Genomic DNA, 16,683 nt, shown 5'->3' with positions numbered 1-16,683 from the left:
TGTAAGATCAGCATTTTAATTTAATATGAAGCTTCTTAAACATTTTGAAAACCTTGTTTACATATGACAATAGTTTAGTTATATAATATATAGACTTATAGAGAGAGACCTTCTAAAAAACGTTAAAACGTATTACTGGCACGCGAAACCTTAAAGTGAATAAATGAAGACTCGGCACACCACTTCTAAAAGGTTGCCGACCCCTGCTCTAGATACTGTAAGTGGCTGTTGAAGGGGGGGAGGTTCAGAGTTGCCTTGTAGTTGCGGGATGGAGTTGAGGTGGGCTTGCCTGCCTTGTGTGTGGCGGGCGTGCTGGTTTTTTTGCATTTCAAAGGTGGTAACCCCCTAGTTTCTACAATGAGAGTAGAATAGAACCTCAGAGTTACGAAAACTTCCGGAATGGAGGTTGTTCATAACTCTGAAATGTTCGTAACTCTGAATAAAACTTTATGGTTGTTTTCAAAAGCTTACAACTGAACATTGACTTAATACAGCTTTGAAACTTTACTATACAGAAGGAAAATGCTGCTTTTAACCACCTTAACCAGCTACCCCGGGAAACTACATGAACCTTAAGAGCCCCCAAACAGTCATAGGCCAGAACTGCTCACACCTGGACTCTGTAGGCAAGAAATAGGTAGAATGCTTTCCTTCCCACTTTAACAAGCACACCTCCTCTCTTTAAAGGTCTAGTCATTGATCTTCCACTGGTGTAGTCATAGCTCCATTGACTTCAATGGATTTATGACAGTTTACAGCAGATGAGATTTGGCTTCTCATCTTTGAGGCCCAGCTATCAGCCTCTCCCTCCAGGACTAACAGGCTGTACTAGTTTTTCAGGGTGTGGCAGGTACTTTCCTCCCTCTAAGGAATCTGATTAACCTCAACCTCCCTTTGCTATGGCCAATGAGTACAGGCCCTCTAAGACATGCAGCAAAGACCCTATTTTAGAGACTAATTAAGATTCTAAAATTGACAGGAGCCCTGTTCACAGATGTTACGTAACATGAGTCCTTTGCTCAGTATGGAGCTGCATTCTATTCTGTACTTGCACATTTTAATACCATCTCTTCTCCACCTGTATTCTCTGAAATGCCTCCAAAGATTTATTGTCTTATCCTCTCAGCTTTGAACTGGACACAGGCAACAAAACCTACATTTTATTAAACTGATTTACACAGGCATATAAGGTCAAGCTTAATCCCTGTGTTTTGTGTTACATAATGAAACCTATCACAGCAGGCTTTCAGTTATTAAGCTTTTTTGTTACACTCAATTTTTTTGTTTATTGCTGCATTCCTCCCCAAGGATTTGTTGCTTTATTGTTTTTGGTTATGTGGCAATAGTGAAACTCATTTTAATTCATTTGCTTTTGCATACCATGCCCCAGCACTTATGGATGTGAGTAGCTTTGCATATGTGAGTAGTCTCATTGACTTTTCAAATAAGTAAAGTTACTTGTGAGTGAAAGTCTTTGCAGTACCAGGGCCCATGCCTTTAACAACCATTGTATACTGTTCTTAAATATTTTGGGTCTGCTCCCTGGTAATGCCACTGAAATCAATGGATTTACACCAATGTGAAGGTGGTGTCAGTAGGATTAGAATCAAGTCTACTGACTGCAGTAAATAATTAACAAAGCTATTTTTCCAGCTAGCCTAAGAAATCTGACTCTTCGTAGGTTAGTAGTAGTTTCTGTTTTTATTAGTTTTGAAAAGTAATTTCTAATATAGAAGTTCCCTCTTCCTGGTGATAAACAGCTTCAGGGCTCCCCCCCCCACCTTTTTCTCCCAATCCTTGCTGTCTCTAATTATAATATATTTTTCACTTCTACAGTGTCTCATCTGAAGATCTCAAATTACTTTCCAAACCTTAATTAATTAATCTTCAAATCATCCCTTTGACGTAGGTGCTTATTAATAGACCCATGTTATGGGTGGGCAAATTCAGGCAGAGTGAAATTAAGCCATTTGCCCAAAGTCACAAAGCAAGTCAGCAGAAGGATAAGAATGGATTCCTATGAGAAGCCATTGGAAACACTCCTGCTCAATGAGGATTCCACATTTACAGTTAAATTTTGAGACCCATCAGCTAGCCAGTTTTCAATCCATTTAATATGTGCCATGATAATTTTATATCATTCTAGTTTTTTAATCAAAATGTCATGCTCAGTACCTCTGAAGATCAGATCCAAATTGGCTGCTACCCATTTCTGCAGTAGCTTATCCACTCTAATGAGGCTCACAGTGCTTTCATGGCTGCATTAATTCTTTTCCTTTTTCCTGAATGCTGTTCTGAATTAAAATAATCTATCCCCCAACCCACCCGCTCCAGCCCCCCTTTTTCTTATTTTCCTCCTAAATGCTACAGAAATTGCTTTCCTGGGACTCAGAAACTAATTTATGCAAATTGTTACAGAGCATTACCACTGCCGTGGTGCCACTACATTGGTGAGATGGTTAATTATCAGGATAATGCAATTTGTCTGCTCTCAATACCCTTGTGCTGCTCTTAAAAGGAAACAAATGAAGCAGCATCAGTGAGACCAAAAAAAAAGAGGGCTACTTCAGTACTCTATTAATAACAGCCATAAAGGAAATAAAAGATTAAAGGCCATTCCCAATACAAATGGCATGCAGCTTTATGCAGCACAAAAGCTGAGGAGGGGCTTGGACCTTAGTGGCACACCTGGCCTTGTCATTCATGAGGAGATAAATCCAAAGGTCCTTTCTTAATTGTTATTTAAATTACTTTTACCTCAGTAGGAATTTCAGAGAAGAAAGAACTGAGTAAAGCTGAGGACCTGTGGTGAGAGATTGGACTTGGATTCAGAAAACATACATTTTCTTCTCAGCTTTACCACTGACCTGCTGTTTGACCTCGGGCAAGTCATATAAATTCTCTGTGCCTCAATTTCCCTATCCATAAAATGGGGATAACTATGATTATTCATGGTTGTGTTGGGAAAAGTGACAGTAAAATTGATATCAGCTTACTCAACCTTTATGCTCTGTGGGTGTCTTCAAGTTATAGCTGCTTACTTTCATAACAGAAACAAGAGTGTCCTCTGTTAGTGCCAGTACAGCTATAGGAGAGCAAGCTGGGAACTGTTTTGGCTCCCACATGAACAGATTTGTCAGCTAAGTCCTGCCACCAGTTCTTTACTACTGGTGATGCTGTAAGATGCAGAAAGAACCAGCTTGACTTTCAGATCCCAGGCTGCGTCTGCAGAGCTGCAGCTCTGAAGAAAACAACTTTTGCTAACTGAATAAATTTGATGAGAAGCCCATGAGAGAATAATAATGAGGGGGGGATAGCACACAGTGAGCCTGATCCCATACTCATAGGGACCAATCATGGAACTCTTCCTTATGCAGCGGGAGCAGGAACAGACCGGATACCATTTTCCAGTCACTTTCCTGACTGCATCTGCAGCTTAAACTGGATTAACTGCCCCTTATGCTTGCGCATCACTATCCAGATAATTGCCCTTGGCTGAATATTTTTAAGTGCTTATTTTTCCGCTAGAAAAACTCTCTCTCCCTTCAATCAAGCGCAGTTACCTCAACCTCCATTTCTAATTGTTGATTTTCCACACATGCACAAAATTCCCTTGGGGGTTTTCTGCCACTGTCAGTAGATACTTTATTAGCAGAATCCACTGAAGCTACTGAAGCTGGCAGCCATCTTTCATCTGTGGCTGGCAGGTACTAAACCACCATGTATGGGGATGCCCTGAGTAGCTAGTGGCATGAAGGGGAGGAGGGAGAGATAGAGACCTAGAAATACACATGTGAATAGCAGTTGTGTGTCTTGAAGTAGAGCCAAAACTTGACAGATGCCCAGCTGGCAGAGCCCATATGGAGCCTCTGAGGCCAGGAACTATAGAGACGCAATATATTTCCTAGATGTCTTCCCATTTTAATTGCTGAAGTAGTCTCTTTTCTTTATCTCAACAGGAGCTGCAGTAGGAGAACAGAGATACATATCTTGGCTGCTCTTCTATTGTAAAACCATCCTGACAAGGGCAGTGGGAAATTAAAATCAGCTGCCAGACACTTTATGCAACTCTCGGCTTCAGGCCAATCAAGAAGAAACAAAAGAGGCAACAGGAACACATTCCCTATTCCCAGTGTCTCTGAGTCAGACCAGTCCCAGGCATGTGCCGTTACTGCAGACTGTACATTGAAAACAGTCCGGTGGGATGAATAGAGCCAATATAGATTTTAAAAGAAAATCTATTGTTGGGGTCAGTCTGTCCCCTCTGTTTAAGGGGCGAAGACATGTTGGCTTTGTAGAGCACTATAAGTGGGGCAGGGAGGGTGGCAGAGACCTCAAATGCAGGAGACAAGAGCTTTATACAGAATAAAAGAAAAATTACTTCTGTTCCATTACCCTTGAAAAATGATTTAGAACCTCCCTCCCCTAGCTTTTATTGAATCTAAATTATAGCAGGGTTTTCATCATCTGTGTCATCTCTGCCTTTTCTTTAGCAGGCTTGATTAAATAAGTCATCATTGGACAGTTTTTTCCTCACTCCAAAAAAAAAAAAAAAAGGCAATTTGGACAGATTTTTTCCTGTTAGTCTTTTGCAAAATGGTGCAAATGTGGCATTTGAGATGTAATCGTAGCATTTATCCTACCGCTTCTTCACTGGGTAATGCTGCAGGGATGTGCACAAATATGAACAGGATGCTTTTCGGAACTTTTTTGGGATCTAACTATCAGAGTACAAATCTGTAACATATTTGTCCATCCACTTCTGGTGGCTATGATGAGACAGGCGCAGCTCAGGACGGAGTGGCAAAAATGGAATCAAACCAGTTTTGCATCTGCAGGATTCTGGGGCTTCCACGGACAGGTTCAGGGGGCTCCTCAAACAAGTCTGAGGCGCAATGGTCTGTGAGAAACCACCAGTTAGGTCAGAACAGCTGCCGTGCAGAGCAGAGTAGAAATATCCTCTTCTCCCCCTGATATGCTCCCTGCTTCCCCCATCCTTACACCAGGTGTGGATTCTCTCTCCTGCGGGTAGATCAGCTGCTTGTCAGCCCACTCAAGCTGCAGAAGCAGCATAAGAGTCAGAACAGAACCCCAAACTGAGGCCTAGAAATCAGCCTCCTGTGATTTCAAGCATGTTTCCAACCCCTACACTGTGACCAAACCACAGGCCTCTGGTGACCTCTTTTCTTCTCTGTGACCCTGGCTTCCAGGTCTCTTCCTCCCAGTAACCCCATTATCTCCCTGAAACTTCCATTTTCTTTCCACCCAGGACACTACTTGCAAGGACCCCCTATCTTTGATCCCATGGAGGCAGCTTTCTTCTCTGATACATCTGCTACTCTCTCAGCCAGGCCAGCTCCTCCTTCTTGCTTCCAACTGATTTAAAGAAAATGGGCCTAAACAGGAGAATTTGGATATCGGTTCAAATTCTGAACCCTTCCCATGTTCTGGGATTTTGGATCTGAGGAGTTGGTTCACCTCATTATGGAGATAAGGCCAGACACTACATTTTGATCCAGACCTACATTCAGATTTTAAGTCCCACCCAAAATGCCAGGATATTCAGATTTACAGTTCTGGTTTGGGCCCGTGTTTAATTTACATCTTGCAGCTCAAGAGCGTTCCCTCACCTGGAGAGCTCCTAAGAAGCTGAAATAGAGACTCCCAAATTCTTGTGCATGGAGCACTTGCTGGTGATCTACAGAATTTTCAAGCACATAGTGATGGAGTTTGTTGTTTTTTCCCCCTGTCCAGCTTCTTCTACAGGTGCCCAAGTTCCTCACTGCAAAAATGCTGTAAAAGCTGCTAGGGGCTGCTGCTACAAGAAGAGGAAGAGAAAAAAGAGAAGTCTGGAACCACCAGGTTCCGGGGGAGCAGGGAACAGTGCAGCTAGGCAGGATGTTCAGAGGAGTGGGAGGGGTCAGGAGAGGAGAAGAGATTCAGATGTCCGGCAGAAGGGAATCAAGTGGCAGGCATTTACAAGCAAGGCAAAAGAAGCATGTGCAGGGAGAGAGGAGGAGATGGGAACCGGGCCTGACTAAGGGGAGGAAAGAGGAAGGGTGGCGGGTACAGAGAAAATGGGGGGGGGGGGGACAATGGGCCGATTCTCAAAGGTATTTAGGCACCTAACTCCCATTGAAATCCATGGGAATTAGGTGCCTAAATACCTTTGAGGATTTGAGCCAATGTGATTAACTTTCTGAAAGAAAAACACTTAGGCACAGATTTTAAGTGACAAATGATTTTGTTTGCCTCAATTTCTGGGCAACCGACTCGAGATACCTTAAAGAAACCAGATTTTCAAAAGTGCTGAGCACTCCCCTTCTGAAAATCCAGGTCCCTTTAAAGGTGTCTCAGGCTGGGAACTAAAAATGGAGGCACCCAGAATCGCTAGTCACTGTTGAAAGTCTGGGCCTCATTGTATTAAAAGAGTTATCATGCATAAATAATGCCCTCACTACTTCTGCCTGGGAGCAACAGCTCTTGTTGCCACTGAAAATGGGAAGGCAGGGGAGTCCACAAGACAGGCTCTCAAACCGGGGGCACTGTTATGAAAGAGCTTCAGGACACCTGAAAAAAAGATCCGATGTAATACCGGGGCAAGAGGCTGGTGCAGAACCGTGAGCATTTCCAGAGATGGGCCTTCCCCAGCGGGATCAACAAATGTAGGGAGGCGTCATGAGGCTTCTGGGGTGGGAAGAAGGAAGACTGAAATCTCCGCTGTTTGTAAGAAGGGAGTATAGAACAAAGCCACAGACAAGGAAAGCGGCTGAAGAGTCATAGCGGGGGCGATGAGCCAACACAGCCTGGACAAAAATCCAGATCCCAGGTTCTATGGCACCTCTGTAATATCCATAATTTTTCATGGATGATATTAAGACACAGGACAATTCAAACATTTAAGCTTTCTAGCTGTAGCTTACGAAAGCTTATGCTCAAATAAATTGGTTAGTCTCTAAGGTGCCACAAGTCCTCCTTTTCTTTTGGCTACAGTAGTTTTCCCCTCATTTAATAGGACTTCTTTTGCTACCCAAGTGCATATTTTATCTCTCTCCACCCCTGCCTGCCCCAGCTTCCAAGTGCTGATTTAAATGCAACTCTTCAGAATCGGCTCATTAATGTTAAACTCCATGTCTCCATTTCCCTTGGCAAAATAATCTAACTACTGGTATCCTTTGCTCTGCCACTGCAGAGATGATTCCTGCATCCTTGAAAGACAGGGAGAGAAAGCTAAAAGAAAAGTTAACAAGCAGTCAGGGGAATGTAGGTTACTACAAACAAACAGAAACTGGAGGGCTGTAATGAGATACAAATTGAAAATGAGACAAAGCATTGCCATGCTATCCTTCTACACACAGAGACAACATCATTCACCTTGACTAATGAGCGCTGTGGAACAAAATGGGCAAAGAGGGGGACTTGGCTGCACTGAATAATATTCTAGTGCAAGTTGAACTAATAGGTAAATTTCATCTGGTGATGAATGAACACGTTTGGCATGCATGGCAGAAAGAGCCCATGATTATGTCATGAGAGGGAAATGCATTTATCGAAGGGGATACAGGCAAGGTATTTAAAAAAAATTTTTAATAATTTTTTCCACTCACTGTGTTTATAATGAATCACCTCTTGGAATCTTGAGACTGAAATCGGTTTTCCTAAGGAATCCCTGTAGCGGGGCGAGCACCCCAGTCTGGAAAGAAAGGGGTTAATACCAGCTCTGGGAAAGGACTGCCCCGAGGAGCCGATCGGGTGAAGGCAGGTAGCAGCCAGCCAGGCCTGGTAAGGCTGGTATAAAAAGGGCTGTGAGCTAGCAGGCAGGCAGTCTCACTCTAGCCTTGGGGTGGGAAGGACTGGGCTGCCTGGGAGCACAGGATACCTTCAACAGAGCAGTGGAGGGGAAGGGGCAGGCTGAGCTGGGGATCTCAGGCCTGGTGACCTCCCAGGCTGAGGCCTGACAGGAAGGCGTAAAGAGGTACTGGGGCTGCAGAGAAAGGCAAGAGATCCAACGCTCTAGCCAATGATGAGTGGCCACTTCAGACTGCAGTTTGCCCCTGAGGGACGGGGCTAGATGAAGACTGGCAGCGGGTCACTGAGGCGAGGTGGGCTCAGTGGAGTGGGGTTCCCTGCGTGAGGGGCAGCACCCCAAGGTAAGGGGCACTGTGGTCTGGGAGGAATGTGGGGCCTATACGTGGTGGAAACAAAGAGACTGCAGAGGCGTAGGTAAGGGCAGGAAGAAACTGGCCAGAGGAGGGCACTCCTGAGCTGAATAAGCTAATTCCCAGACTGACCAGCAGGAGGTGCTGCTCTGGTGAGTCAGCACCTTGCTACAATCCCCTTCCCCCACTTTGTGTTGTATGACTGAACTCACATTGATTATTTTAATGATGTATCAATATTTTGTAATTAGTACTAAAAGGGAATACTTTTTCCACACAAAATACAATTAGCTGGTGGAACTCATGGCCACTAGATATCACTGAGGCCAAAAGGTTTGGTCACTTCTGCATATTCCTCTGATTTGTATTATTAGAATAGTAAATATTTTACAAGTAAACAAGAGTTTTGGAAGGAATATAAACTCTTATGCTTCAGAGTAGTAGTAGAGTTTCTTGCACTTTCTTTTGAAGCACCTGGTGCTGGCCACTGTTGGATACAGGATACTGGACTAGATGGACATTGGTCTCATGCAGTGTGATTATTCCTAGGTTCCTACTTATATACCACCAAGAGGTGCATCTATAATTCCAGAATCTCAAAGTGCTTTACAGGCACTAAGGGTATGTCTACATTGCAATTAAAAACCTGCAGGTAGCTTGTGCCAACTGACCCACCTTGCAGGGTCCTAGAGCTTGGGCTCCAGCCCAGGGCTGTCTCTAGCTATTCTGGGGTCCTATACAACACCCCCTCCCCGTGGGGGGGCTGTGTGGGGCCCCAGGCCTCTGTGGGGGGGGCAGCAGGGCTGGCTTGGGGGGCAGGAGGGAACCACTCCCCAGCACTCACCAGCAGCGTGGCTGGGGCTGGGTTGCTGCACTGCCTGCTGCCAATGAGCGCAGGCCTGGCCCTGCTGTAGTCCTCAGGGGGCAAGGGCAGGGGCAGAGCAGGGTGGGGGCTATGGGGAAGGGGCGGAGCAGGGGCGGGGAAAGGGCGGAGCGGGGGCTGGAGCAGCACACAGTTGCGCAGGGCACCAGAAAATTTGGTGCCCCAAATTTCCTGGTGCCCTACGCAGCTGCATTCTTTGCGTATGGGTAGGGACGGCCCTGGTCCAGCCCAATCCCGAACACCTACACTGCAATTAAACAGCCCCTTAAAGCCCCAGACACCAGAGCAATGCTAAGGAGTAGCCAAACTGGGGGGAAGCTCCTTGAGCTTAAGGTTCACTTGGACAGTTTGGAAGGACAAGGTGGAGGGAGGAGAACGGCTAGAAGACAGTAGGAATGGTTTCAAGATCCAGAATGAATTCCTAACTACATTTAAACTAAAACAGGTTTCTCCTCATTTATACTGTCAGACCATTAGTGGGTTTTAAGGCATGTTTATCAGTCTGAGGTAATGCGAAAAGAGGACCCTTTTAATTCTTCTGGCCCTCTCCATGAGGTACTGATGTTTCCTTCCCCCTCCTACTTCCATCTCTGTGGCCATCAGCACATTCCTTCAGACTAGAAGAGAAATGTCCCCAAGCCCCACAGCTGCACTGTCTGGGATATGCTAAAAGGAGGCTCCTGGTGGCTTCAGGAAGTCTCTTGCTAAAATTCTCTCACCCCTTTGAAGGCAGGGAGTTGAGGTGATTTCCCACAGCAGGATGGGCCCCTCTCAGAGAAATACCCACAGAAGTCAAACCTCAGGGAAGAGTTTGCTGGGATTGCTAAGAGTGGGGGCAGAGCTTTTGCTTCCCTGCAGAACAGGCAGCAGAAATTGCCAGAGGTTTACCACAAGCACCAAAGTAGGCCGAGTAGCACATGCACAGTGCCGTGCAACTGTTCCCTCCCGTGGCCCATGCATGCACCTCTGGGGTCCCTGGATGTGTAGGACTCCAATAGCTTGCCATAATGAATGTTGCTCAGACTGGCTGGTAATTGTAAAGAATACCTTTGTGTTTTTAGGGTTAAATACAAGAATAATATTCCCAAATCCAAAGTCAAAACTACGGTTAATCATTGGCGGCGGCGGGGTGGTAGTAGGGGTGCAAGTGTCCCATACAGACATCGGCACTTTTATGTGGGCAGCCTCCTGACAATGCTGTCCAGTCAGAAAGCCATTAGTTTAATTTTTTTTCCTAACATCTAGCTCACAGCCAGCTTGCAAGTAAAAGGTTTTCAAATGGCCATCAATCAAAGGAGTTGCCTGAGCCCTTTCTGCTGCCAAAGTCCCTCTACCTCATGTGGTATAGAAATCTTGTTTACAAAGTTGGAGTGTGACTAAAGCAGCATTCCAGCATGGTCATAGTCAGTGCCACTGATGATGCATGCCAGCTCTTTACGCATTAGAAATGCACCTTAATTGTCCTTTGTTAGCTCCTTGAAGAAGTTACAAACTTCTACAGAAAGTCATTAACTTTGACATGAAACCTAGGTGGAAAACCCCACCCAGTTTTTATTCTGATAGTAGGATTTTACTATTACTTGATTTCACCTTTAAGAAAAACACCTCAAATTAAACAAAATATAAAATCTGAAACTCAGGCTGGCCCACCTTTGTTCCATTTCATCTGAATCTGGAATGTTCTTTGGCAGCTCCTCTGCTAACTGGTACTCAAAAGCAAGGTACAATAGTGTGACAAGTTCAGTTTTAATAACCTAAAATTCTACAGGCACATATTTCAGCCAGCCAGAGCCATACATAGTCACACCTTTGTGAGCGACAGGGGGTTAGAGGGAGGTCGATGTGGATTTTGTGCACTGATAGTGCAATGTAATATAAATGACCAGCTAGGTAATATGCTGTCAGACATTTGCAGACCCTAACCACTTTGTAACTGCATGTGGGTTCATGTTGTGCACAGATACTGCAGTGATATCACCAAAATACCAACCAGATTACCTGTTAGAGAATAGATTTCAATTGAAATCCCTGTTTACGCACACCTGGGACACTGAACTACCTACAATGGAAATTTAGGTTTTTCCTAAATACCACTGTCTACTTGCACCCACCCAAGTGATGTAACTTGCACAGACTAGTCAGACTGATACCAGTGCTTCTGACTCTGGCTCTTTAACTGTTGTGCTGCACTGTTCTTGTTTTGTTGAGCTTGAGCCAATGCCTAGTGAACTCAATGGGTCTTTCCTTTTGGGGTGCTGGATTGGACCCAAAATGCAGTGAATGCTCAAAGTACAAAACAATAGGATCACAGAAGAAAAAAATATTTCTTGAAAAACATATTTGAATGGGAAATACAACTTGGAATTCCCCTAACCCTATGACAATCATAGAATCAGAGCAGTGTAGGGCTGGAAGGGACCTTGAGAAGCATAGGCACCGAGTTTCTAATCTGTCTGGGGATGCTCCCCCTGGCTCCGCCCAGGCCCTGTCCCCACTCCACCCCTTCCCCAATGCCTCACCCCCACCCACCTCTTCCCACCCCTGCTCCGCCCTGCCTCTTCCCTGCCCAGTTCCGCCAAGCATGCTTCACCCTCCCTCCTCCCCCACCCCAATGCCTCCAGATGCCACAAAACAGCTGATCCACGGGAGGCAGTAGGTGCTGGGAGGGAGGGGGAGGCACTGATCAGCAGGCAGGAGGCACTGGGGGGAGGGAGAGGCATTGATAAAGGGGCTGCTGGTGGGCGGTAAGCACCCACCATTTTTTACCCATGGGTGCTCCAGAGGTCATCAAGTCCAGCCCCTTGTGCTGTGGCAGGACCAAGTAAACCAAGACCAATCAGAGCAACAGAAACTGTCCATCACCAGAAAGCTTTGCAGTGTAATACCCCAGCATCTCCTGGCTTCAGTCTTGGCGCTGCTCCAGAATTTAGTCTTACCCACATGATACTGGACAACTCAGTCAGGAACTTATTCAACAGCAGAGGAAAGCAGAGACTCACGTCTGACTGTGTGCGCCCTGTAGTACTAGTTTATATCATTTTTAGGTAGAGAGTGGCTCCTGCTTGTTTCATAGCCATTAACAACAAACACATGGCTTGTGACTCTTGGGGAAATAACATCAAAAGAATAAATAGGATTCCATTTTCCAGGTACATTTTTCTCAGCCCGACAAGAACAATAAAGGTCTGTCTGCGTAACGTTCCTTGAAAGCTGTGAGCCATGGAATAAGGCCACTGCAGCGGGAGCGCTTTGTCACTGCTCTGCTGTGTGACCTCAAGCAAAGCACTGCACCTCTCTGTACCTCTTTCCCCCTCCATCTGTTACATGGGGCTGATACTTACCTGCCTTCGTAAAGCACTTTGAAAGCAAAGGATGAAAAGTGCTATATAAAAACTAAGTATGAATAAATACATTTTTCAAAAAAAAAAAAATCAACATGAACAGAAGAAAAAGAGCCAGTACAGAGTGTAGTCATGATGAATAAAGTTGTTATATAAAGTTATATAATAAAAAGTAACCTGTACAGAAAGAAAGAAAGAAAGAAAGAAAGAAAGAAAGAAAGAAAGAAAGAAAGAAAAAGTAGGATTACAGCCTGCTATTGTTCCCAGAATGTAACTGGCTCTGTAACACTGTACAAAATCTGCTACAATTTGTTATTTCCCTGTGCCTAGGTTCCAGAGGATAATGTAACAACCATTTCCTCTGCACAAATTCCTTAGCCATAATAAACTCAGAACAAATACAAGTAAATAAACATTTGTCTGCAGGTCTCGTCTGTTACGATCACTATTTATTATTTGTATGGCTGTTTAACCTACAAAGTTCTAGGTGTTTTCCAAGCAGAGAGGAAGATAGTGCTTTTGCCAAAGAGGTCAAAGTCTCAGGTCCTGCTGGTCCGATACCCATCAAAGCCAATGGGTAGGGCCTGATCCTTAAGTAAACAAGGCAGAAAAACAATAGGGGCCTGATACAAAGTCTCAATGAAGTCAATGGAAACACTCCCACCGATTACAAAAGGCTTTGAATGAGGCCCTGTATGAATAACAAAGCAGCAAAGCGTGAAGGAGGTTGGTATGTATCGTGTTTGTTTTCTTCCTTTTCAGGACCTACATCCCCAACCACTACACATCTGGCCATCAAGCCCCTCCCTCAGCCATATTCCTACCCTTTTCTTTCATCCAGATTACTCTCCCATGCCAAAGCACCAGCCTACCCATGACTCACCTGTAATATTCCCCAAGACATTGAGTCCCCCAGCCTTTCCCAAGCCTCCCTGTCAAGCAGTCCACAAAAATGAGGAGCCCCCAGAATGGCGAAAGGTGTACTCTCTCCCCCTCCTCCCACACCACTGTAACTGCTCCAACCGCTGCCAGAAAATCTCTGGCCTCCACAGAGACTGATGATGAGATTTCCTGCCCCATGTAGGTGTCTCCTTTTAATTTTTTGTCCAAACATTGGGTTTGCAGCCCAGTTTTATGATAACACTTGGTATTCAGCCATAGATCTGAAACATTTTACAAAGGTGGCTAAAATATTATTGTCTCCATTTTACAGAAGGAGAAGAATTCAGATCTTTTAAATCCCAGGCCATTGCCTTAACTGCAAGACCAGACCATCCTTCCTCTCTTCACAGCCCTTATTGCGTTAGAACCTGACTAACGCAGAAACTGCTCCACTCTTCATAAAAAGAAAAGGAGTACTTGTAGCCACAAGTACTCCTTTTCTTTTTGCGAATACAGACTAACACGGCTGCTACTCTGAATCCACTCATCATGCCTCTCATCTACCACACAGCTACAGAGTTCAGGAATATAGGAGATTACTATGTTTAAGGTGAAACTCTAATGGCAGGGTGTTTTCTCACCTTCCCAGTTGCAGGACCATGGTAACGGAGTTCCCTTCCAGCAGATACCAGAAGATCCCAAATCCCACTATCTTTGGAAAATAATGTAGGTGCTCTCTCTCTCTCAAATTTCCGGAAGATGCCAAATAATAGCAATGAAAAAAAGCCCACAAATTTATCCTTGATGCCTCATAAATTCAACAGGGAAAGTAGTTTGTCAGACTGATTGGTTTTGGCAACTTTGGTTGTGCTGGTTGGCCAGGAGAGGTCCATGTGCTAGATTAGATAAAATACATAGACTTTCAGGGCAAGGAGTGTCCATATTTTGGAGAAAGGATGGTTTTGTGTTTAAGGCACTTGACTACAACTCAGGATCTCTGGGTTTCAAATCCCAGCTCTGCCAGAGGCTTCCTGTATGACCTCAGCAACTCATTTAATCTCTGAATCTCTAAAATGGGTGTAATACGAGGGTCTGGGGGAAGAGGGCAGTGTTAGGCTAAATCAATACATGCTCAAAAGGAGATTAGAATCCACACTGTTCCTATTGGGATCCAGGACGTGGGCAGGCGGAAGCCTGCCCACTGCTAAAGGGTCCCCTCCGAGCCTAAGGGGGGGATCCACAGGACCTGGAAGCCAAGTGATTTCGGGGGACAACTAATAAAAGAACAGGAGTGTGGTCAAAGGGTCAAACAAAGGGAACCCGATGGGGACACTGAGCAGAGAACCCCAGACAGCGCCCACTGCTCCTCGAAGGCATCAAGAGAGTCAGTGGGCACCGCCCAGAGGAATTCTGCCCAGATGTGTGAACGGACAGAGGATCGGAAATAGGCCCCACAGTCACAGGAGTCTCCATCGGCCAACCTCCTCTCCCTGGTTTTACAGATGGCCATTTTAGCCAGGGCCAGGAGGAGGTTGACCAGGAGGTCCTGTGGCTTTGTGGGGCCATGGATAGGGAGTGCATAGATAAGGCGGTGAGGGGAAAAGTGTAGCCAGAAACGTAACAAAATATTTGTGAGGAGCCGGAATAGGGGAAGCAACCAGGCGCACTCCAAGTAAATGTGTGCCAGGGTCTCCCTCATGCCACAGAAGGGGCAGGTGTCCGGGCTATATAAATAGACACATTGTGGGTTGTATCCTGGTCTTTCTTCTGACAGTGCAAAGGGACCATGAAGTTGTCTGGGCAATTGGGAATTTCCCTGGTGTGGGGAAACTCCTAGATGGCGTTAGTAAGGAGAAGGTGTCACCACCTCTTGGCCCTCTTGCACAGGGTACATGCCAGGGTGCCATGGGGCACGGCCACAGCATGCTACACTCCAGCCATCCTAGAACAGCAGAATGGCCCCTGGGAGACTGATCCAAACCAGCAGGAAGCGAGACTGCACAGAGTTATGATAGAAACCAAACTGACCACCTCTGCCCACCCCAACCTCTGTTTTACTGTGCAGAAGTCTGGGATAGCTGAGTATCTGGCCCCCTGTACCTTAGTCAATGTTGATCACCATGTTGCTACTTAACAAATATAAAACAACAACAATAATAGACAAAGTATCTATCATAACTGTTCTCTGCTACAATGTAAGAGTTGAGCTAAAGGAGACTTGTTCCAGAACAAACAGTGTAATCTTTTATTTCAGGAATTACTGTGCTATGACTCATTATATGTCAGATCACACAGACTAGAGCCACTTGTATAGCCCAGTAACTGTTATCGATACTCATGCTAATGTAATTAATGTACACTACCTGTATATCTCTTTTAAAAACAACAGCGTAACTCTGTGTGTGAGTGCGTGTGCGCGCGTGTGTATACCTGCGCCAGGATTTCAAGGGATTATGTACCAGCTGTTTCAGCATGTGGCATATGATGCTGAGCAAATGATAACAAAACTTGTAACATGAAGGGCAGAACCTCTGACTGGAAGCTATCTCAAAGGACTGGAGAATCCAAGAAATTCCAGGTTTTTCTAAAGCACTTTGAACGCTCAGAGCTCTGTAAACAAAACGGTGGCTTGGAAAAGGCACTCCCTTCGTTAGCATAAAATTCGTGCAGTGTTGATGGCAGGTGCCCGAATGACAGGCTTGAGGACCAAAGTCCTCTCTGTACACAGCAACGCTGCAAACCTCATTACAGTCCCTTGCCAAACTACTTGACCCTTGCCCTGAAGGAAATTATAGGTGTGAACTATCGTGCAGTCTCCAAGCCTGTTTGCTGGAGCATGAACAAAGCAGCTTTACTAGTTGTAATGTGGGTTTCTGTTAAATAAATAGGATTGTCCATTAGGAACTGTACTGAAACCCCCAACCCATTTCAGATATGGATCTAATGGTCTTTGATTTTTCTATAGCACCTATCAACCTGGCATCTGGATAACCACCATACCCTGCTATATCCTCTATCAGCCTGGACCACACTGGAACCTGTGACCTGGATCACATTTTCAACCAACGTGCAAAATGTTCCCTATCCTGCTAGTAATTTTCTTAGCCATCAGGAATGTTAATAACAAATTATTCTCTCTCTAGTCACATTTATTTACTGAGCTCATTAAACCAACTAAAGCAGTGCAGATTAAATGTCGTTTCCAGGCACATGGCGGGTAGGGTACCAGAGCTGGGTTACAATGGCCTCCCACCAAATATAGTCACTAAAAACTGATAAAATAATCTTAATACACAAGTGAATTTCCTTAGCATAAACCTACACATTGTTCAATAAAGGAATGGATTTCTTTTTTAAAAAATAGTAAAACTTATTTTCTTTTTAGTATCACTCGGAATCCTGTTCATGTTCATTTGTT

This window comes from Natator depressus, chromosome 3 (genome assembly GCF_965152275.1).
Source record: "Natator depressus isolate rNatDep1 chromosome 3, rNatDep2.hap1, whole genome shotgun sequence".
Taxonomy (NCBI): domain Eukaryota; kingdom Metazoa; phylum Chordata; order Testudines; family Cheloniidae; genus Natator; species Natator depressus.
This window is presented reverse-complemented; position numbering follows the sequence as displayed.